At 39.4% G+C, this 24,185-nt stretch overlaps 1 pseudogene; it reads right to left on the reverse strand.

Annotated features, from left to right (window-relative positions):
- Positions 1–435: 435 nt before the first annotated feature.
- LOC127220385 (disintegrin and metalloproteinase domain-containing protein 25-like) lies at positions 436–23,630 on the reverse strand (annotated as a pseudogene).
- Between the last annotated feature and the right edge of the window lie 555 nt (positions 23,631–24,185).

Consider the following 24,185-nt stretch of genomic DNA (forward strand, 5'->3'; position numbering starts at 1 on the left):
ACAACAGAGTGGACTCAGCCGGAAGTTGCAAAGGCAACTTGGACAGGGATTTCACTTACAGTTCCCACAGGTTTCCAATCTCCCTGTGATTCCCCTGCAGGAAGATTCCACCAGGGATGACTATCACAGAGCAAACAGGATCCAAAGAATCCTGTTCTCTATGTGACAAGCAGCATAAGAAGGGGAGGTGGTCCGGAACTGAGAGAGGCAAAAGCAAACACACACATGCAGGACACCTGGGGGGGGGCTTCACTGAGAACACTAAGACAGCATGAAGGGAAGTAATAAGACTGTACTTTTATTGAATGCTGTGTGTTTTGATACTGAAATATTAAATATCTATGCTTTTGTTCCTAAACAAATGATGCTCCAAGAGATAAGGAAGTACATGATAAGACAGGGGAAAATTTTGAAGATTTGGTGTTCCTCCTGAAATTACGAGATTTTGCTAGCAGAGCTGACATCAAAGGATTGTCCTTTCACTTCTGAAGTGTGAACACCAGGTTCCTCCATCCTAGGAGATATTACATAATTATTCCGAAAACAAATGAACACAAAGCATGGGAAAATAGCACAAAGAATCAGAATAATCATTATATACTGATTAGTTGAATCATTACTCTTCTTGACTTTCCCTACTTTTGGAGGTGGAGTGCCACTGTCAACACTACCTCCACTGCCCTTTGTAAGGCACTGTGGTGGACACCACCCAGGGTTGCAGTGGCAGTGGTGTAAATTGTTGCAGACCCCTTTCATGTTGCATGTCTCTGGTGAACAATCACTTACCCAAATTGACTTATTGACACACTTCCTATCAATGTACACATGCTCTGGACCACAGTCTGTGCCATCTTTCACGTGGCCAATGTCAAGTATTGTCATCCCCAAATGATAGTCAGTTCCTCAACAGGTGACAGCATTGAGGTGAGCCCAGTGAACAGTGGAATGTCCTTCCAAAGTAGGAATAGATTTTACATTCTCACACTGTACTCTCCCACAGAGGATGTCTGAGTCGTTACATCTTAGGTATGTACTGCTGAATATACCACAGTTGCCAAAACAGTCTCCTTGGGTGTTGATTTCCCTGTAGCATCTGTGAACTGCACTCCTGGCTTCTTTGCCAAAGATCTGCTGGCACTGTTCATCTCGCTTATTACATCTCTTTTCATAGCAATTGCCACCATCTTTACAGGAGCTCCCATGAAGCAAATAAACATCATTAGGGCACTCATGTGAATGTCCATCACACCATTCTGGAAGATCACATTCATTGTCAGGTTCTCTGCACACTGTGCCTGATGGCATGATCTGGCAACCTTTGCAGTAAAGCCCAGAAGCACAGGAAGCCCTACCTTGGAGCATGCAGCCCTCCACACAACACTGATCATCTCTACATGTCTCCTAGGGTCCACAATCGCACTGCTCTCCATCGTCAATCACACCATTCCCACAAAACTTTAATCTGTACTCGCCAACTGGCTTCTTTTCCTTGCACATGCACTTGGCAGTCACATAGGTTGTCCAAAATGCAGCATAAATGCAGTTACTGAATTTGTGGATGCCATACCCTGCAGACATTAAACATGGTTGATGTCCACATGTACATGGGCTCTCATCATGCTTCCTTCCAAAATTATGACCAATCTCATGTGCTGTAATATGTCCAAAACGAGGAATATCAGATCCTAGAAGATCTCCACAATTATAAGATGGTACACAAACAGTTCCAACATAGGCTAAACCAAGAAACATACCAAAATGATGTTTCACAAAAAGATGTGCAATATCTTTTTGAATGTGGTTATTAAGGCTGATCCTCCACTGAAAGAAACAATTAATAAATGGGACCTCTTCAAACTTAGATTCTTCTGTAAGGCAAAGGACACAGTCGACAAGACCAAACGGCAGCCCACAGACTGGGAAAAGATTTTCACCAACCCTATATCCGACAAAGGGCTGATCTCCAAAATACACAAAGAACTCAAGAAACTAGTCAACAAAACACCAAATAACCCTATTAAAAAATGGGGTACAGAACTGAAGAAAGAATTCTCAGTGGAGGAAATCAAAAAGGCTGAAAGACACTTAAGAAAATGCTCCACATCCTTAGCTATCAGGGAAATGCAAATCAAAACAACTTTGAGATACCATCTTACCCCTGCCAGAATGGCTAAAATTAGAAACACCAGTGATGACTTATGTTGGAGAGGATGTGAAGAAAGTGGAACACTCCTCCACTGCTGGTGGGAGTGCAAACTCATACAGCCATTTTGGAAATCAGTATGGCGGTTCCTCAGGAAAATGGGAATTAGTTTACCACAGGACCCAGCAATCCCACTCTTAGGCATATACCCAAAGGATTCACATCCATGCAACAAAGACATCTGTTCAACTATGTTCATAGCAGCACTATTTGTAATAGCAAGAACCTGGAAGCAACCTAGATGCCCCTCAATTGAAGAATGGTTAATGAAGATGTGGCACATCTACACAATGGAATACTACTCTGCAGAAAAAAATAATGGTATCTTGAAATTCGCAGGCAAGTGGATGGCACTTGAAGAAACCATCTTGAATGAGGTAACCCAGTCACAAAAAGAGGAACACAGTATGTACTCACTCATATATGGATTTTAGACCTAGATCAAATGATCACCAGCCTATAATTCACATCACCAGACGAACTAGGATACAAGGTGTATTCTAAGAGATTCATATAAAGTCCCTCACAGAACTGGGAAGGGACAAGTCCCCCAGAGCTCAGGTGAAGTGGGGGAGGACAGCGAATGGAGAGAGAAGTAGGAGAAAATGAGGGAGGAAAGGAAAACATGTGCGACCAGGAAGATTGAGCCTGGTTAGGAATAGAAGATAGGAAAGAGAGAGAGAGAGAGAGGAGAGAGAGAAACATAAAAGAGGGAGCCAATATTGGTTTGAAGATAAAATTGAACACAAAGAAAGGTCTATAGAACTACAAGACTGCTCCCAACTAACAGTCTCAGCTTCCGTGGAAAGGCTGTCATAAATGCCCTTCCCGGAGAGTGAGATCAACAACTAACTTCTCCATGGAGCCCTCAACTAATTCCTGTTGAAAATAGGAGCAAACACCCATACATAAACACTGAGTCAAACTAGAACCCAGAAGCAGATGGAGAGGACAAGACCACACGGCAGAAGCACATAGAGATAGCTTACCAGAACAAGGAGGAGCTAACGGCCACTATAGCTGGGAAGCCAGCATGGGACTGACTCAGGCCCCCCTGAATATGGGTCTCAGCCAGAAGGACTGAGCAGTCTAAGGGACCTCAGACAGAGGAGCCAGGATGTATCCCTGGTGCACAAAAGGTCTTTGCGAACATATCCCCCATGGAGGGATAACTGCCTTAATCTGGAGACAGGAGAGAAGCCCTAGTCCCTACTTTACATGACCTGTCAGATCTACATGACCCCAACTGGTTGGCATTCAGCTACACATGTAATTGTGGTGGGGGATGGGAGGGGAGGGTGTTTAGAGTGCATGTGAGAGGGCAGAGAGGGTAAAAGGGAGGGAAGGAGGGAGGGAGGGCTAGGAGGGAGGGAGGGAGGGAGGGAGGGAGGGAGAGGGAACTGGGATCAATGTAAAACAATAAATTAAATTAAAAAAATGCTTTCACTCCAAAATTTAAGTTGAAGGACAAGTTACTGGGGAAAATGATTTCTATTTTTATTTCCACAGAAAATGAAAAGATGTGGATTCCTTCCAGACTAATGTGGTTTGATCACGCCAGACTGCCTGAAACAGAGTACAAGCTAATCCTACATTCAAAACAGCTGGACAAAACAGCCCTACAGACTATAGCCAGGATATCTGAATCTTCTTCGAATCCCCCAAGACAGTGCCCCTTACCAGCAGGAAGTAGCTTGGAAAGAACGACACCCAAATTCCCAAATATTGTGTATAAATGTTTGTTTTCATTTAATTGGACTTTGTTATATAAAATTAAATTTAAAAAAAAGGCTGATCCTCTTCCAATGGCAAAAATCCCTCAGAAGATTTTTTTTTATAGTACTCACTTTCACTTGGTTTACTGTATTCCACATCTCAACTCCAAATAAAACTACCTCAGTATTCAGTGTAATAAAAATATCTCATTTATTACCCCAACAATGAGGAATACTTCCACTAACACATATGACAGATTGCTATTCAGATATCAAATTCACTCATGGTCTACAACCAATGACAGGTTAAGAAAATGCTTGTGGGTCCACCAGCCCTCATAACTACTTTGCATAAGTGTGGTGTTATCATTCCCTTAAAGCTTCATTTGCCAGGCTATTTCCTCTTCTGTTAATGCACATCTCATAGAGAGTAATTGTGTTTCTTAGTGTCTATCTTGTGAACCAAATATTCGAAAGTGGAAGAAAGGTTCTTGGAACTGATTTCATATACTGTGTCATTTATCTGTAATGTTCCTTGAACACTTCCAAAGCAGGTGGTAAAAGTAAATACGGAATCTGGGTCTCCATCCATATAGCCATGGTAGTAGCAATCCTTCTGGACAAAAGGCTGGTCCTTTTGTAGAGCACCTTGGTCAGTGTAGGTGAATACAGAGAGGTGTCTAGACATGAAAAATTTCTTGGCTTTCATGTAGAGAATATGTCTCTGGTCCCCAAAGTATAGGCTATAGGTCAGCCATCCCATAGCTCTCATTGTTCTATTGCTTGTGACCTGTAAGGGTATCACTACTTCTGGGAGGCTGGTGTGTTGAGCATGCCCAGTCAATGGCCATGTTGAAAGAATGATCAACATCTCCAGCCAGAGGTGCAGATAACTTATCCTGGTGTGTACCACAACCTTACCAATAAGCCAGACATCCAAGGAGGATGCCCTTTGTCTTGGTTTTATGTAGTACTGACTCTTAATGGTTTGTCTTCTGGCTGAGTTGATGCATTAGAGCAGAAAGACTAAAAGTAATAAGAAAAAGAATGCAGACATAGGAGTATAAGATTAGGTATTGTTTGAGGCATGATTCCACATAGTACCTTTGATTTGCTGTTCAATTTTATTGAAGTACAATCTATAGGTGAAAGAATTATAATTTACCAGTGTTGTTACTCTGAATCCAGATAAAGAACTCATGGATTTAACATGTTGTTTTTTTTTTAAGTATATGATTTCACATACCTATAGTAAACATTTAGTAAAACATATTACTACACAGTAGTGGTATATATCATATTTCAATGAGGCAATATTGATGTCTATATATCAACTTTGAATAGCGACAAAGGTATTTTTACATATCCAACAATGAATTTTTGAGTAAATTTACTTAGGAGAGATCTGTAAACACTGTTCACATTACTTTTTAATTATCACTTTATTACATACATTGAGATAGACTCATCTCTATACAGTAAATCCTTTACTTTATATGTCTTACTTCACTTTAATGAACTTGAAAAATGTCAAAGCCTCACTGTTCAAAAGCCACAATTTCAGAGTTCCTAAATCCTGGTTGGGAAGCTATTGGGATCTATTTACTAGATGGAACTGATATAACTTTCTACTAGTGTTCTATGCTTGTTTTCATAGGTTAGTGCTGCTGTCAGCCTTAGAGAAGCTCCTTTTAACATCTTGTTCTTGGAAACATGGTATTTAGACAAGATGGTCTGACCTTAGCTGAAGGCTGGATTCGTTGGGAAATGTACTTTAAACATGTCCCATGCTTCTTTAATAATTTGCACTTGTTTCTACATTGTTCCTTAATTTTCTCTATTTTTAAAATCAAAACATAGGATCACAGATAAAAGTTGACATTTTTACATGTTTTATTGTTGTATTTAAATAAATTATTAACTTGTAAAAATCAAGAAGTTTTTATTGAATTCTTTTCTATTCAACATTGGAGTTTTATCAATTATTTTACTGAATCTTTGTTTTGCCATTAAATATACATATATGGGATCTTGTTTTCTGTTTAGTGCCTACATGACTTGGATAAAGTAAAATTAGAGGCTTTGCAAACAAGAAGAGGTAGTTTAGTGTATCAGATGCTGATGGAGCAAGCATGAGGATTGAGTTTGGGTTACCAAAACTTGTGTTTACTCATCAGGTTTGGTGATATCTTTCTATAAACCCAACACTGGAAAATGAGGCAGAAGATGAGTGAACAGAAACGGAGAGATTTCTGGGGTTTTTTTGTTCACCTAGTCTAGCTATATTATTAAGCTCTATAAGCATTGAAAGATCCTGTCTTGACTTCAAACATCTACCTGTGTCTTCTTCACATGTGCTTCTATGTGCACTCACATACACATTCACAAGTGAACACAGGTGTACAACATGTACACCTCCCACCCCCTCACACACAACCCTCCCACACACACAATAAGCTTATTGCGGAAAATGCTTAGAGAACATAGCAGAAAAGAGAAATAGAGAAGAAATTTTGGAGAACAAAGTTGTTCTCACAAAATTGTGAGAAACATCCCAATACTAAGCATTTGTTTTTTTTATGTCTTTGTGGTTTGTTATTGTTGTTGTTGTTGTTTTTAATATAGGATTTCAGTATATGACTTTGAATTTGATTTCATGATCCTTTATCCCGAGGATTTCCACGAGTGGTAGGATTCCAGACATGAAGCATCACATTAGTTTCCATACTTTTCTAGAAAGACCTTTAGAATTTCAAATATTAGTTTTGGTTCTTATGATAAATATTGATTTCGTAGTGATGTAATACTCTTGATAATTAACATATATAAATTTATTCTTAAAATGTCATGTAATCTTTTCAAAGGAAAACACATTAATACAATCTGGATTTGTACTTTCTACAATATTTTATACAATGACTCAACATGCCTGAGTGACTGTAACATGTTCATTTATAAAAAATACATAGTGCCATATAGTACAGAAACCTTAAATTTGTCTTTCAAAATCTTTTGTCCATTGTCTCCTTTCCAGAACTTCACCAAATTCATCAATCTCTGTACTGTACTTACTACCTAACATTTTTTCTCTTGTAGTGTCTAGTTCATTGTTATTCAAGACAATAATAACCACACATTCAAAATGTTTAGAATGCCCAATCAAATAGGCAGAGCAGAACAGGGAAAGTTGGTTATAATCCTTCACATATGGACAAGATTTGAAATAATGAATAAGAATCATGTGTGTATATGTGTGTGGATTTGTAGTCTAATTATTTGTGCTTCTATCCTTTAAATTCTTGAATGACTTACTAGCAAGTGAAGTGACAATGTCCATGATCTTTTCTAATGATAGCTTTTCCAATGATAGCTTGCTTCACGTCTCAGTTACAATACAGATTATTTTTGAGACCTTACTTGACAAAGAGAATATTTGTCTCCACCTCCCTTTGTCTCTCATAGGGTTGAGTTCTAGATTGAACTGCCTAGCAACAAGAACATTTCAGCTTACAGAACAGTTAATGCACATGTCATGGGGATTGATTGTGTCTTCTCACGGTCTATCTTGTGAACCAAATGTTAAGAAAGATTCTTGGGCTTGACTTCATATGCTGCCCCGTTTATCTGTAATGTTCCTTGAAAGCCCCCCAAACAGGTGTTAAGAACAACCATGGATTCTGGGTACCAATCATATAACCGTGGCAGGAACAATTGTTCTGGACAAAAGTCTAGTCCTTGTGTAGAGCACCTTAGTCAGTGTGGCCAAATATAGAGAGGGGTCTTCATGTAGACAAAAAGTCTCTGGACCCCCAAAGTACAGGTTATAAGTCAGCCAGTCTGTAGCCCACATTCTTCCACTGTTGTCTGTGATGGTCAAGGGTATAATCACTACTGGGAGACTGACATGTTGAGTACCATCAGTCAAAAACCATGCCCAAAGGAAAAGGAACACCACGAAGCATGCCTGCAGAGGATGATTCTCACAGACACTTGGGCCTCACCCATAGCAACCACATGTTATAAAGAATCATGGGAAGATGGGAGGTGGCACCTCTGCCTGTGTATTCTCTTTGTCTTTGTTTCCTGCAGAGCCAGTCTCTCCTTTGGTAGAACTGATACTTAATAGCAACAGAAATAAAAACGCTCATCCTAGACACATGGGAGAGGGCCTGGGTCCTGTTCCAAATGATATGACAGACTTTGAAGATTCCCCCCATGGAAGGCCTCACTCTCCCTGGGGAGCAGAAAGGGGATAGGATGGGGGTTGGGAGGGGGACAGGGGAGGAAGGGAGGGTGAGGGAACTGGGATTGACATGTAAACCAAGACTGTTACAAATTAAAATAAAAAAATTAAAAAAAGAAATGTTAAAAAGGAACCCCCCCCCCAAAAAAAAAAAAAAAAAAAAAAAAAAAAAAAAAAAACTAGGGAAAGGCAGGCACAGGGAGAGTAGCTTAATTCCATGCCAGCCAAGGGTAAAGACAAAGAACAGTTTTCAGGCTAAAATGCTCTAGCATTTGGCTCAAGGTGTGACTCCAAACAGTCATTTGATTTCCTCTTTAACATTGGTAAGGTACAGTCACACTGTTGTGTGAAAGAATCACACTTTGCCGAAGTTGATGATGCCTGAAAGTAGAGTATGTTAAACACACACACACGGATTTGTCGTGTTTTTCTAAAAATACACACATGTGTACGTGTTTCTACAACACATATTTTTAAAGAGTGCTAATGTATGGCGACCATATATTTTATTTGGCAATGTTATATGGCAATGCTAATTTATACATTTCTAGTAATGCATTGTAGAGTCACCTTGTTTAAGAGAAATATGTGAACAACACATTATTTATTCATTCTGGCAGTACTGAGTGTCTATTTACATATAGTAAGTAATTACTTTTCCTGTCTTGTTAGATTCTGTGAACTTCCAAAATGTTAAAGCACTAGTGGCCAAATGTCTGTGGCTTTTATAGGAGATCATATGTCCTAATGGGAAGTAACAGCTGTTGTATTGCTAAGTGGTTCTGCCAGATTGGATCCCTACCAGACTGCCTTCTAAATACTTGTGGTTTTGCCTATAGACCAGTGAAGCTGCCAGCTCTGGACAGAGACTCATATGTGTTTAGTTGTTCGGCAGTTATTTCAGAGATTCAAAGTGCTAAGAATATTAAAATATTGAAAGCTAATTCCTAAATTGGACATCATTTCTGTCTTCTCCAGGGCTCATATGACATTTCTGGGAAAGAGGATAATTGCTAGAAGAAGAGGTGGAGTGTTGTTGCAAGTTTTCTTTTGGGCATAATATAGCTGTTTTCCCGGCAGCCCACAAACTGGGAAAAGATTTTCACCAATTCTATATTCGACAAAGGGCTGATCTCCAAAATATACAAAGAACTCAAGAAACTAGTCAACAAAACACCAAATAACCCTATTAAAAAATGGGGTACAGAACTGAAGAAAGAATTCTCAATAGAGGAAATCAAAAAGGCTGAATGACACTTAAGAAAGTGCTCCACATCCTTAGCTATCAGGGAAATGCAAATCAAAACAACTTTGAGATACCATCTTACCCCTGCCAGAATGGCTAAAATTAGAAACACCAGTGATGACTTATGTTGGAGAGGATGTGGAGAAAGTGGAACACTCCTCCACTGCTGGTGGGAGTGCAAACTCAGACAGCCATTTTGGAGATCAGTATGGCGGTTCCTCAGGAAAATGGGAATTAGTTTACCACAGGACCCAGCAATCCCACTCTTAGGCATATACCCAAAGGATTCACATCCATGCAACAAAGACATCTGTTCAACTATGTTCATAGCAGCACTATTTGTAATAACAAGAACCTGGAAGCAACCTAGATGCCCCTCAATTGAAGAATGGTTAATGAAGATGTGGCACATCTACACAATGGAATACTACTCTGCAGAAAAAATTAGTGGTATCTTGAAATTCGCAGGCAAGTGGATGGTACTTGAAGAAACCATCCTGAATGAGGTAACCCAGTCACAAAAAGAGGAACTCAGTATGTACTCACTCATATATGGATTTTAGACCTAGATCAAAGGATCACCAGCCTATAATTCATGCCACCAGAGGAACTAGGATACAAGGTGTATTCTAAGGGATTCATATAAAGCCCCTCACAGAACCGGGAAGGGACATGTCCCCCAGAGCACAGGGGAAGTGGGGGGGCAGTGAATGGAGAGAGAAGTAGAAGAAAACGAGGGGGAGGAAAGGAAAACATGTGCAACGAGGAAGATTGAGCCTGGTTAGGAATAGAAGACAGGAGAGAGAGAGAGAGAGAGAGAGAGAGAGAGAGAGAGAGAGAGAGAGAGAGAGAGAGAGAGAGAAACATAAAAGAGGGAGCCAATATTGGTTTGAAGATAAAACTGAACACAAAGAAAGGTCTAGAGAACTACAAGACTGCTGCCTACTAACAATTTGAGCTTCCGTTGAAAGGCTACCATAAATGCCCTTCCCGGATAGTGAGATCAACAACTAACTTATCCATGGAGCCCTCAACTAATGCCTGTTGGAAACAGGAGTAAACACCCATACATAAACACTGAGTCGAAGTAGAACCCAGATGCAGATGGAGAGGACATGATCAGGCAGCAGAAACACATAGAGACAGCTTACCTGAGGGGCCACCAGACTGATAGCTGGGAAGCCAGCATGGGACTGACTCAGGCCCCCATGAATATGGGTCTCAGCTAGAAGGACTGAGCAGTCTAAGGGACCTCAGACAGTGGAGCCAGGATGTATCCCTGGTGCACAAAAGGACCTTGCGAACACATTCCCCATGGAGGGATAACTGCCTTATCCTAGAGACAGGAGAGAAGCCCTAGTCCCTACTTCACATGACCTGTCAGAGCTACATGACCCCAACTGGATGGCATTCCCCTACATATGGAATTGGGGTGGTGGGATGGGAGTGGAGGGTGCATGTGAGAGGGCAGAGAGGGTAAGAGGGAGGGAGGTAGGGAAAGAGGGAGGGACAGGGAACTGGGATCGACATGTAAAATAATAAATAAAAAAAAATGTTTTGACTCCAAAATTTAAGTTGAAGGACAAGTTACTGGGGAAAATGATTTCTATTTTTGTTTCCACAGAAAATGAAAAGATGTGGATTCCTTCCAGACTAATGTGGTTTGATCAAGCCAGGCTGCCTGAAACAGAGTACCAGGTGATCATACATTCAAAACAGCTGGACAAAGCAGCCTTACAGTCTACAGCCAGGATTTCTGCATCTTCTTAGAACCCCACATGATAGTGCCCCTTACCAGCAGGAAGTAGTTTGGAAAGAATGATGCCCAAATTCCCAAATATTGTCTATAAATGTTTGTTTTCAGTTAAATGGACTTGGTTATATAAAATAAATAAATAAATAAAAATTTTATCTAATAAAAAACTGAATATATATATATATACATATATATATATACATATGCATATATATATATGTATATATATATATATATGTTTTCCAAGGCTGCTGCTCTCTGGAGGGTTCATGAGTGGAGTATGTATTAAACTCTGGCTCTTGCTGTTTTAAGGCTTCTGGGGTGTCCTCAATATAAAGAAAGTCTCCCTAGTCAAGTTGGTGAGATGGATTAGCAGGCAAGGGTGCTTGGGACCAAGGCTGATAATATGAGTTCAACCTCCAGGACTTACATAGTAGATGGAGAGAACAGACCCCTACAGGTGGTCCTTTAATCTCCATATTCCCGCCATAGTATTCATGTGCATGCTCACATGCAGACATGCCACACACACAAACACACACACAGACACACAGACACACAGACACACACACACACACACACACACACACTTTTAAAGAGTAAAATAAGAACATTGGTCAGTTGGCAGTAAAAAAGATACTTTATGGCTAACAGCTACCTGTGCCAAACTGACAGGTTAAAGGGAAGAGACTGCAGAACAGCTCCCATTCTTAGCAGCTCCAGTCACTCACAGTAGGCACTGAAAGGGAGAGCACAGTGTGGAACTAACCATTTTAATAGCATTTATAGTTCTTATCAGCGGCTTACTCCTATTCTAGCACCCTGGGCAATGGTGGGTGTATCTGACATTCACTAATGCAATAATTCTTTCCATGAGAATCAATTATGTTTCCTTTGTTTGTACTTCATGGAGAACCCCTTTTTGTTTCTGAATTTTGTAAATATTCATATGTCAACAGTGTACATTCCAGAAGAGCAACCTCTCACCGAGTTTTCAACATCTCCATCTGCCGCACAGACCTGTCATTTGGTCACACTTTGATCTTCTTGCCAATTCCAAATCACTAACATAACTGATTACTTTTCAGAATATTACACATATTTATCCTATTTCTCTCATTAATCTCCCAACTCATTCCCACACAAGGGTCAAAAATTGGATGTCTACTACATTCTTCTCCATCGATGACTTTATTCATGTATTTGTTGTGTGCAACAAACATGTCAGCAACCTGCACAGCACTTGCTGTTTGTTTTACCTATTACAATTCATCTCATTTTTAATGACCTGTAAACACCAACCCATACTTTGCACTGTATCATATCATTTGCAATCGCTGTCAGCTTTTTTAATATTAAATACTTAATCTTAACTTTTATTCTACATTAAACTTACTCATCAAATTTAAGGCAGATTCACATGACTTTTCTTTCTATATTTCCCTACCTCTCAAATTCCCAATGTTGTATTTGTTGTTCTATACATAGCTCTAAATCTTGTCAATTCAACCACTGTCGATTAACCAACATGATCAACTGAGTCTACATTAATGTTTTGATCTTCTTAGTGCTTCTTGTCAGCATTGCTTAGAAAATAGATCACAATATATTTAGGAGGATGAGTGTATTGGAAAACTCAATACCTACAGCCTAACACCTAAGGCAAATGCTAAAGTCATGGAGACATTTTTATTTCAGACATGATTAATGATTTTAATAATGCTCACTATGTTCCTCAAATCATTTCTTTCCGATTTCCAAAATATCCTCACCAAGACACAGGACCCTCAGGTGAGAATTGACATTGGGTATCCTTTTATGGATTGTTTTTGTTTTTGAACTTCAATAAATGTGTTTGACATTCCAGTTGCCACTGAGTTAGATTCATCCCATCCTTCCCACTGACCAAGTATTTGCAAAAGTGAGCTCTCAGCACTTTCTTCCTGATCTGAAAGCAGTCAAGGTTGCATAACAACAGAAACAGAATAAAAATCCCACCCAACACAGGTAGACTAGAGGTTTATTTCAAACATGCAATGACCAACCTAACTCTGGATGTCCAGGTCCCCATGCAAAAACACAACATAAAATTTACCCCTGTAACCAGATCATTATTCCTATAGTAATGCTGTCCTGCCAGAAAAATTTTCGTGAATTGTGAGAAATATAACTTTAAGGAACAATTATAAACATGCTCAAATAGCTCAAGGAGTTTCAAAAGGAAACATAAACACTTGAATATACAAAGACTAAACAAGCAGTAAAGTCTAAGGAAATAAAAAAAGAAAAGAAACCTTAAGAAACAAACAACAAAAAATAATTTAGAATATGAAAATTGAGTTCAACAAAGAGACTGGATTACTGAAGAAAACAATCTAAAATAAAGATGAAAAGGGGGAAAAATGATAACTCAGTAACAAAACTCAGGAGAAGCCTTATCAGTACAATCAATCATGTAGAAGACAATATTAGGGCTTGAAGACAACTGAACCAGTCAATCAATGAAAGTAGAAAGTTTAAATAATAACCTAGGTATGCAGGTGCTTTTGAACACCATGAAAAGAGCAAAGGAGAAGAATTTCACATCAAAGTTGAACAACAGCTGTTCAATAAGACCATAGAAGAAAATTTCCCAAAGCTAAGGAAGGAGATGCCCATTCAGGTATATAATACAGAACACCAAATAGACAGAACCAAGAAATAAACTCCCCAGGTTATATAGTTAAAACATTTTATGCACAGAACAAAGAGGCTGTGTTTCAAGCTTCAAGAGAGAGATCACCAGTGAGACATAAAGCAAACCCATTTAGACCAGTACCTGAGTTTTCCATGCATAATTTAAACACCAAGAGTATTTGGAGCAACTCTTGTGTCCTGAAAGACAACAGATGTCAACCCAGAATAATTTACCCAACAAAAATATCTGCTGTCATTGAAGAAGAAATAAAAGCTTTCGATGAAGCATTTAAAACAATAGCTTAGAAGCCGGGCGGTAGTGGTGCATACCTTTAGTTCCAGCACTCAGGAAGCAGAGATAGTCAGATCTCTGTGAGTTCGAGGCCAGCCTGGTTCCAGGACAGAATCCAAAACAATACAGAGAAACCCTGCCTTAAAAAAAAAACAAAACAAAACAAAACAAAAAGCAATAGCTTAGTTGGAATTGCCCTGACATGAGTTAATATTATGACTCCTGGAATACATAGAATATCAAACACAAAGCCAATCCCGATATGTGGGATACCTCCCTATGATTTCTTGGTCAGAGGCTTTAAGTGACCCTCAAATAATAAGGCAAATGTTGCAACTTGTTTTTCTAGTCTTTATTTGTCTGGGTTTTGTTTTCTTTCTTTCTTTCTTTTTAGTATTTATTTTATTTTTTTATTTTACATATTGATCCCAGTTCTCTCTCTATCTCTCTCTCTCTCTCTCTCTCCTTCCCTCCCTCTCCCCCTCACATGCACCCTGACCACCATCCCATCCCATTCCCCCTCCCCACTCACATGTAGGGTGATGTCATCGAGGAGGGGGTCATCTAAATCTGTCAAGTCATTTGAAGTAGGGACTAGGACTTCTCTCCTGTCTCTAGGTTAAGGGAGCATCACTCCATGGGTGGTGCAAGGTCCTTTTGTGCACCAGGAATACATCTTGGTTCCACTGTCTGAGGTCCCTTAGACTGCTCAGGCCTTCTATCTGAGACCCATGTTCAGGGGGTCCGAGTCAGTCCCATGCTGGATTCCCAGCTATCAGTCTGGGGGCCCATTAGCTCCTCCTTGTTCAAGTAAGCTGTCTCTATGTGTTTCTGCTGTGAAGATGTGGCACATTTATACAATGGAATACTACTCTGTGGTAAAAAAAAAAAAAAACAAAAACAAAAAAAACAAAAAACAATGGAATCTTGAAATTCGCAGGCAAGTGGATGGAACTTGAAGAAACCATCCTGAATGAGGTAACCCAGTCACAAAAAGAGGAACATGGTATGTACTCGCTCATATATGGATTTTAGATCTAGAGCAAAGGATCACCAGACTATAATTCACACCGCCAGAGGAACTAGGATACAACGTGGATTCTAAGAGATTCATATAAGGTCCTTCACAGAGGGGGAAGGGACAAGTTCTCCAGAGCACATGGGGAGTTGGGGGGGGGGTCAGTGAGTGGAGAGGGAACTGGGAGAAAGAGAAGGGGAGGAGAGGAAAGCACATGGAACTAGGGAAACTGAGTCAGAGGAAGAATAAAAGTCAGAAAAGATAGAGGGAGAGAGAAACAGAGAGAGAGAGAGAGAGAGAGAGAGAGAGAGAGAGAGAGAGAGAGAGAGAGAGAGAGAGAGAGGGAGAGAACATAAAAGAGGAAGCCATTATAGTATTGAAGAGAAAACTGAACCTAAAGAAATGTCCAGAGACCTACAAGACTGACTCCAACTAACAAGTTGAATAACAGTGGAAAGGCTACCATAAATGCCCTTCCCTGTTAATAATGACTAACTTATCCAACATCATGGAGCCCTCATCTAGTACCTATTGGAAACAGAAGCAAACACCCACAACTAAACACTGAGCCAAACTAAAACCCAGATGCAGGGAGTCTGGGTTTCCTTTTAAGTATGTTTTTTCATTGAAATATAATTATGTTTCTTTCCCCCTCCCTTTCCTTTCTCCTGCACCTACCCCCTCCAGATAATGATCTTTGAATTACTCATATGTTCCCCATTCTCTATGCTCCTTGTGAGAATGTTGTCAACAGCCTATCTTCCAGTTAAATATCTGTTAATCCTAAGCTACCCAATGATGTGGGATACTGTTCTTGTTCACTGTAAAGATTTGTCACTCATATTGGTTTATTAAAATGCTGATTGGCCAGTAGCCAGGCAGAAAATACAGGCGGGGTTACCAGACTAGGAGAATTCTGGGAAAAGGAAAGGCAGAGACATAGTCACAGCCAGACAGAGGAAGCCAGAGGAGAATGCCCTCACTGAGAAAACGTACTAAGTCACATGGCTAAACACAGATGAAAATTATGGGTTAATTTAAGTTGTAGGAGTTTGTTAGTAATAAGCCTGAAAAACAGGCCAAAGAATTTATAATTAATATAAGCCTCTGTGTGATTATTTGGGACTAAACAGCTACAGGACCAGGCAGACCAGAAGCTTCCATCTATAGCCCAATATTAATGAAACCTTGTTATAGTTTATAGTTATTACCTCTAAATGTCAGCTAATTTCTAATTGACTGATAATATTACTATTATCAGTTATATTTTGTATATTTTTTATATAAAGGGGTAAAAGGAATAATAAGGTGTTTTCACTGGTGAGAATAATGGGAGGGTAGGACAGAGTAGGGTAAGTGGGTATGCTTGAAAAGACCATATGAAAGTCTACATATATATATATATATATATATATATATATATATAATATAAACATAAAACTATTATATATAATAGTAGGTGTGTGTGTGTGTGTGTGTGTGTAAATGTAGAATTAACCTATGGAATAGATTATGCTCATCGAAGAAGCTATAGGCTGCCAAATAAAAATCTCAGTGTCAGGTATGGCATATTGCTCTCAGGTTGGTTAGAGGAGATCACCCAAACAATACAGGTTATTGCCATTGCTCCTGGTTGCTGTGATGATGCAGAGGAGGATGGTTAACACCCTTGTCCTGTGTTTGACCCCCCTTTTCCTTTGCTTAGATTAGGGGTGTTGTCTTATTACTAATCATTCTCTTTAAGTGTTTCCTACAGTGTATTTCCACTCTTCAGGCTCTCATGGCACTTCAACACTCAGAATGTGGCCCTCCTTGGTCTCTTGGGCTTGTCTCACAGAAATTCCTGAGGCATCAGTTAGACAGGCTCTCCTCCCACCCAGGTATGTTCCCCAGAGATGTCATCCTTCAAAGGGCAGTAGTCAAGGATGGATAAGGACCTGTGAGGCAGACCAACCTAAGACTGGAACAGTCCATCATGATGGATGCTCTCTGAGGCTGAAGCTAGAACTTTGACTTCTGAAAAGCTGTATTTCAAGAAGCCAGTAAGCAGCATTCCTCCAGGGCTATTTTACAATCTTTTGCATCAATAACCTTCACCAAAATCTCAGTGTGTCCAGCAAGCTTGTGGACAACCTATGAAACTTCTTGTGGTGTTTTTATTTTTACTGTTACACTGTTTGGTCAGAGACCTATAACTGTGTCCGGTATCACTTTTACATTAATGTCTTACATTAAATAACCAAGCACAGTGTTTACTCTCAGTTAAGACTTACGGAGGATGAGAACATAGCTCATTTGGTAAAGGCCCTTCTACCTTCTGCACCAGCATTGAGTATCTGAGTTTGAGTTTGAATTCCCAGAACCTTTTGAAAAAACTGGCATAGCATGTTCCTATAGAGACAGACATATCTCAGAAGCTTATTCATCCATCAGTTTAGCTGAGTGAATGAGTTTCAGGCTCTCACGGAACAAACAGCAAACAAATACATAAATGGAAAGGTGGAGACAGACTGATAAGGTGCCCAGCATTGACCTCGGGCCTCCACCTGAACACAGATCCATATGCATGTGTGCACATATGAAACAACCCACACTAATAAACATGTACACACAGACTTATGAAATCAATCATAGATTTCTATTAAATCCCCCTCAGATGTTTTAGCACTTTTAAAGCTCCTGTTTTGGAGACTCACACCTGTAAACACTGTCAGTTTAGCTAGTGATGATAAAAATCACACAACCAAATGTAATGACTTGCAAAATTCTGACACTGTGGTAACTCACTGATAACATCACTGGGAAAGCAAATCAAAATGAAAAGAGAAGACCAAAAAGAGGAATGGGTATAAGGTAAGCGTTTGACCTCAGTGGCAGAGTATCTGCCTAGCATTCACAAGGCCCTGGTTCTTGGTGTAGAAAATAATACCAAAGACATAAATTTTATAGTTTAATTAATTATCTGATACTTTAAAATGACACTCTGAAACCATGAGCCAAAATAAACCATTCTTTATTTTAAAAACTAAAAGATATTGGGCTGGTATGGTGGCATACACAGTTAATCCCAGCAATGAGGAGACAGAGGCAGGCAGATCTGTGAGAGTTCGAGGCCAGCCTGGTCTACAAAGTGAGTTCCAGAATAGCTAGGACTACAGAGAAATCTTGTCTGTAAGATGTGCTGGGGTAAAGATGGCACAGAACTTGTGGGAATGGTGGCAATGACTAATGCAACTTGAGACCCATACCATGAGAGAGATCCCATCCATGACACTGCCTGGAGGGTCAGGAACCAGAGGCCAGATGGCCCAGAGACCTAAGGTAGAACCAAACACAACTGGCAAAAGTTGAAAAAAAAAAGTCAACAAAATGATTCCTAATGATATTCTGCTATACTCATAAATTGGAACCTATCCCTAATGTCATCAGAGAGGCTTCATCCAGCAACTGATTGGACTAGATGCAGAGACCCAAAGCCAAACATTAGGCAGAGCTCAGGAAATCACCACAAACAAGGATTGTATGTACCAGAGGGATCAAGGATACCACAAGAACATGGCCCACAGAATCAACTAACCAGGGTCTGCCCTAGGTCCTCTCCACAGATGTTACCTTGGTGTTCTTGTGGGATTCCTAGTAGTGGGAGTGGGAATGTCTCTGACTATTTTGCCTCCTTTTGGGATCCTTTCCCTCCTTCTAGGTTGTCTTGTTCAGCTTTGATATGAGGGTTTGTGCCTAGTCTTATTGTAACTTGTTATGACACATTTGGTTGATATCCCTGGAAGACTGGCTCTTTTATGAAGAGAAATGAAAGAGAAGTGGATCTGGGGGAGAGGAGGAGTGAGGAGGAGGGGATTGGAGGAGAGGAAGGAGGAGAAATTGTGGTGGGGATGTAATATATGATAAAGAACAATTAAATACATATATTCTTTTATTTTTAATTAAGCTATAATTGCACAATTTACCTTTCCCTTTTCCTTCTTCCAACCTTTCTCATGTCCCCTTTTGCTCTATCTCAAACTGATGGCATATTTTCTTATAACTGCTATATATACAATATGTATATATATATATATAATCACATATATAAAACTTCCTATTATATATGCATATAATCCATATATATGTATATTGATAAATATATAAATACAACGTATTGAGTCTTTAGTGTTGCTTATCTGTATTTCAGGGCTGACCACTTGGAAATGAATAACCAATTAGGGGAAATCATCTCTTGGTAGAACAAATTCTCCCTCTCTCAGAAGTCTTTAGTTGCCTATAGTTTTTTGTCTAAGTGTGGGACCCTGTGAGATTTACCCTTCCATGATAATGTGTCTATTGATGTTATCATTGTTCAGGTCCTGTTTAGGGAGCCATATTTTTGAAGTAACATGGGTGTAGCTGCTTTGTCATTCCTAGGAGACAAATTCACAGCAAACTTTTTAGTCCTTAGGCTCTTGAAAATCCTTCCACCCTCCCTATCCATGATGTTCCCTGAATCTTAGATGAAGGGTTTTTGCATATGTATCCATTAGGGCTTAGCACCCCCTTGATCCATTGATCTCTGAATTATGACCAGCTGTGGATGTCTGTAATGGTCCCCATTTGCTGCAAAGAGAAACTTGTTGATGAGGGCAAGATCTATATTTATAATGTGGCTATAAGGATAAGTGTTTAGAAGGCAGTTAGGATTTGTGCTGCTTTAGTAATGTGCATAGAAGATTCTCCTCTCTCACTCATGACATCATAGATTTCCAGGACCAGGCATGATTTCCCTCATATTGACTTGGTATTAGATCCAATTAGACAACAATGGACTACTGCCAAGATATGATTGTATCTTTAGGGATATTTATTTATTTATTTATTTTTGCCATGCTGTTGTAGTTTATAGACATGAGGGTTATGTTAGGTTATTAGTTGCTTCTCTCCCATGAAAGTTTGTGGACACCTTCATTACTACTGAAGCTAGTCCTCATAGAGGAGATGTTCAAGTTAGAGTCAACTTGAGCCTCTGATTTCTGTGTCTGAAGTGTCTAGCATTGTTTATATTCCAACAACAAACATGAAGAAACAAGATCATGTGCACATACCCATTCACCAAATCTTCAAGAAATCGAAGAATATCCTAACCAAGGAGGGGAAAGGGCTCTCTAATGAAACCTTTAGATACCTGAAAAAAAAGATTAGAACACATTAGAAAATGGAGAAACCTCTAATGGATTGGTAGAATTAAAATTGTGAAAATGACCATTGTACCAGAAGCAATTTACAAACTCAGTGTAATTTCAAGCAAATTTCCAAAACATTCTACACAAAAATAGAGAAAAAAAATCCAAAAATTCATATGGACCTACAAAAGACTAAGGATAGTCAAATCAAACCTGAATAAAAAGAACAATACTGGAAGGATTACCATACCAACTCTCAAGGTATATTACAAAGCTATAGTAATAAAAAGGAGCATGGTATTGATACACACACACAAAATGATGTATAGACCAATGGAATAAAACTGAATATCCAAATGTAAATATGTATAATTGCTGTCATCTGATATTTAACAAACATGACCAAAACATATGCTGGAGAAAAGACATATTGTCTAAATAGTTCTGAAAAATTGACAACTGTATGTCCATATGCAGAAAAATAGGATCAGATTGGTATCTCTCACATAACACAAAATAACTCCAAATGGGTCAAAGACCACAAATGAAACCCAAAACATTGAAACCACTAGAAGAAAACATAGCCACTACCTTACAGATATTGGTGCAGACAAGGACTTTCTGAACACACCTCCATTTGCCCATGAATTAACTAAAGCCAACAAGAGGGATGCCATAAAACGGAAAAACTTACGCTCCCACACATCGAAAGAAACATTTAAGTGAGAACTCATGAAATGAGAGAATTTTTGCCAACTAAACATCTAACAGAGGATTCGTATATAAAGTACTCAAGAGGTGAAGGGTCAGGAAAACAAACAGCCTAATTAAAAAATTGGTTGTGTATCTGGACAGAGAATTCTCAAAAGAAGACAATATGGCTAAGAAATACCTCAAAAAATTGTTCATCATCCTTGGCAATTAGGTAGATTCAAACCAAAACAAATTTGAGATTTCATTTTACCATAGTCAAAGTGACACAGATCAACAAAACAACTGACAACAGATGCTGGAGAAGATGTGGGGGAAGGGGAGCCCTTATCACTTGGTGGAAATACAAATTAATATGTGTGTGTGTGTGTGTGTGTGTGTTTAAATATTGACAGTGTGCACATTAAGAGCTATAGACTGTCTAATAAAAACCACAGTGCTAGGCACAAGAAACTTTCTTTCTAGGTGTTGGTCAAGAGTTTTCACAGGACTCCCCCAAAATAATAGGCAATTGCTGTTGCTCTTCCTTGCTTTGCAGAGGTTGGAGATAAGTCCTTACTGCTGAAACATTCTTTCTTTACATTTATTTCTGTGGTGCTGGGACTGGAACCCAGGGCCTTGTGAATATTTTAAAAAGGTGCTCTATATATGTCAATTATTTAAGTTTATTTTTTCAAGTATTTTGTCACAGATATGAAAAGCACTATACAAACTCTATCATCCAAAGGTTCCCTATACATTCCTTAAGCTTCTGGCCAAATTCAAATTCAAAATCAAGTAGGTTTTCCAATAGGGAAACAATACATACTTGAGACAAATATACTTTTTAGTATGTGATGTATTTAGGATATAACAAAATTTATGAAAATATCCATTTAGAAATATATTATCTCAGCTGTACCCCTGAAATACACCAAAATCTGCAAATGTAACTTGCCAAAAACTAACAAATTATTGAGGGCCCCAAATATTATTAATTTAGTGCAGTGTAAGTACTTAAAGGAATGGTTTTATTTTGTAACTAGACAAATCCTATTCTCTACTCACATGTAGTGAGTACACCAAAGAAAGGACTGGAAGTTTGATTAAGATTTTGTGATTTTCCTTGCAGAGAAAATATGATTTAATAAAATTTATACCATCAAACATAGACTTTATTAAGTACACCCACAGTCCTATTTTATAAGCAAAAATGACAGTAATTGAATGGCATGCTTTTAAAGGAATTCTACCTAAGTCTAAATCATGTCCCCAACATCTAATGGGTAATCACCACATTCTGTGATGACTTTTACTAAGGTATTTCCTGTATCTCACAGAGTTCAATGCTCTAATGAAGAACATTCCTGAGATAAGTAGAAGTTAGTAATTAAAGTGTATTTTTCTCACCAGTGTGGCTTCAGACCAAAAGGAAGAGACTGGAGATACTCAATCACAGACTTTTGAAGTTTATCCCACCATTCTCAGACCCAAATATTTAAGGAGAAGACACAGTGATCTTGGATATAGAACCTCCAGAATTTTATGAAGAATTCAAACATTCTTGACTCAGGACTGTGGGGTAAGTAGTTGGATAGTGTTCTGAATCTCTAAAGTTGAGAACCCTGTTAATGTGAGTAGACAAACGAACATACAGTCATGTTCAGATCCTAAATCCTGCTGGTGCTGCCTAGGTGAGAGTTGAGACTGGGGTAACACTGAGAGAAACTCCAAACAGTTCTCCCAGGTTTCTAGTCCCTCTTTAACTTCCCCATGGGAACATTCTACTAGGAAGGACTAGTAATAAAGAAACACAATTTGTAGACGCCCTTTGTTCATGTGACAAAGCAGAGTGAAGAGGGGTAGGTGTTTTGTAATTCAGAGATACCAATGAAAACATGCAGACACAGGATTCCATGAGTTGGATTTTTACTCAGTAAAGACAAAGGGACTAGTTCCAATAAAAATAAATCACTGTTGGCCTGAAGAGATGGATGGCTCAGCAGAACCTGTTGACCCTCCAGTGGATGGGAGTTTGATTCCCAGCACCCAACTTGGGCACCTCACAACTGTCTGTAACTCCACTTCTAGGGGATTCAACACTCTCTTATGGCTCCCAAAGGAACAACATACATTGTATACATATATACACACAAATTAGGTTTTGAAATCTTTTTTTATATTTGGAAACAATCTTGTTTTACATATCAATCCCCCGTTCCCTGTCCCTCCTATCCTCCCATGCTTCCCACTGACCCCCCCCCCAACCCACCCTTTAACCACTCCCCAAGGATAGTGAGACCTTCCATGGGGGATCATCAAAGTCTGTCACATCATTTGGAGGAGGGCCTAAGCCCTCCTCCATGTATCTGGGTTGAAATAGTATCCCTCCATAGGGAATGGGCTCCCAAAGTCCATTTGTGCAGTAGGGATAACTATTGGATCCACTGTTAGAGTTTTCATAGATTGCCCAGGTTTCCCAACTGGCACCCACATTCAGAGGGCTTGGTTCTGTCCAATGCTGTTTCCTCAGCTTTACAACTGGGGTCCATGTGCTCTCATTAGGTAGGTCCGCTGTTTCTGTGGGTTTCTCCAGCAAGGTCTTGACTGTTTTGCTCATCCCCCACCCCTCCCTCAAAACAACTGGATTCCAGGAGTATGGCTCAGTGCTTAGCTGTGGGTGTCTGCTTCTGTTTCCATCAGCTACTGGATGAAGGCTCTAGGATGGCAATTAAAGTTGTCATCAATCTCATTATAGGGGAAGGGCATCAAAGTCAACCTCTCCACTACTGCCTAGATTCTTAGTTGGGATCTTCTTTGTGGATCTCTAAACAGTTCCCTAGTGCAATATTTCTCTTTAAACCTATACTGGCTCCCTCTATTAAGGAAAATGTGGTGTATTTGCACAATGGAGTATTGCTCAGTGGAAAAGAAAAAAAATTGAATCTTGAAATTCTCAAGCAAAGGATGGAACTGGAAGAAACCATCCTGAGTGAGGTAACCCAGTCACAGAAAGACAAGCATGGTATGTACTCACTTATATATGGATTTTAGACATAGAGCAAAGGATCACCAGCCTACAATCCACACCTACAGAGAAACTAGGAAACAAGGAGAACCCTAAGAGAGACATACATGGTCTCCCATACGAGGGAAAAGGGACAAGAGCTCCTAA

This window comes from Phodopus roborovskii, unplaced genomic scaffold, assembly GCF_943737965.1.
Source record: "Phodopus roborovskii unplaced genomic scaffold, PHOROB, whole genome shotgun sequence".
Taxonomy (NCBI): Eukaryota; Metazoa; Chordata; class Mammalia; order Rodentia; family Cricetidae; genus Phodopus; species Phodopus roborovskii.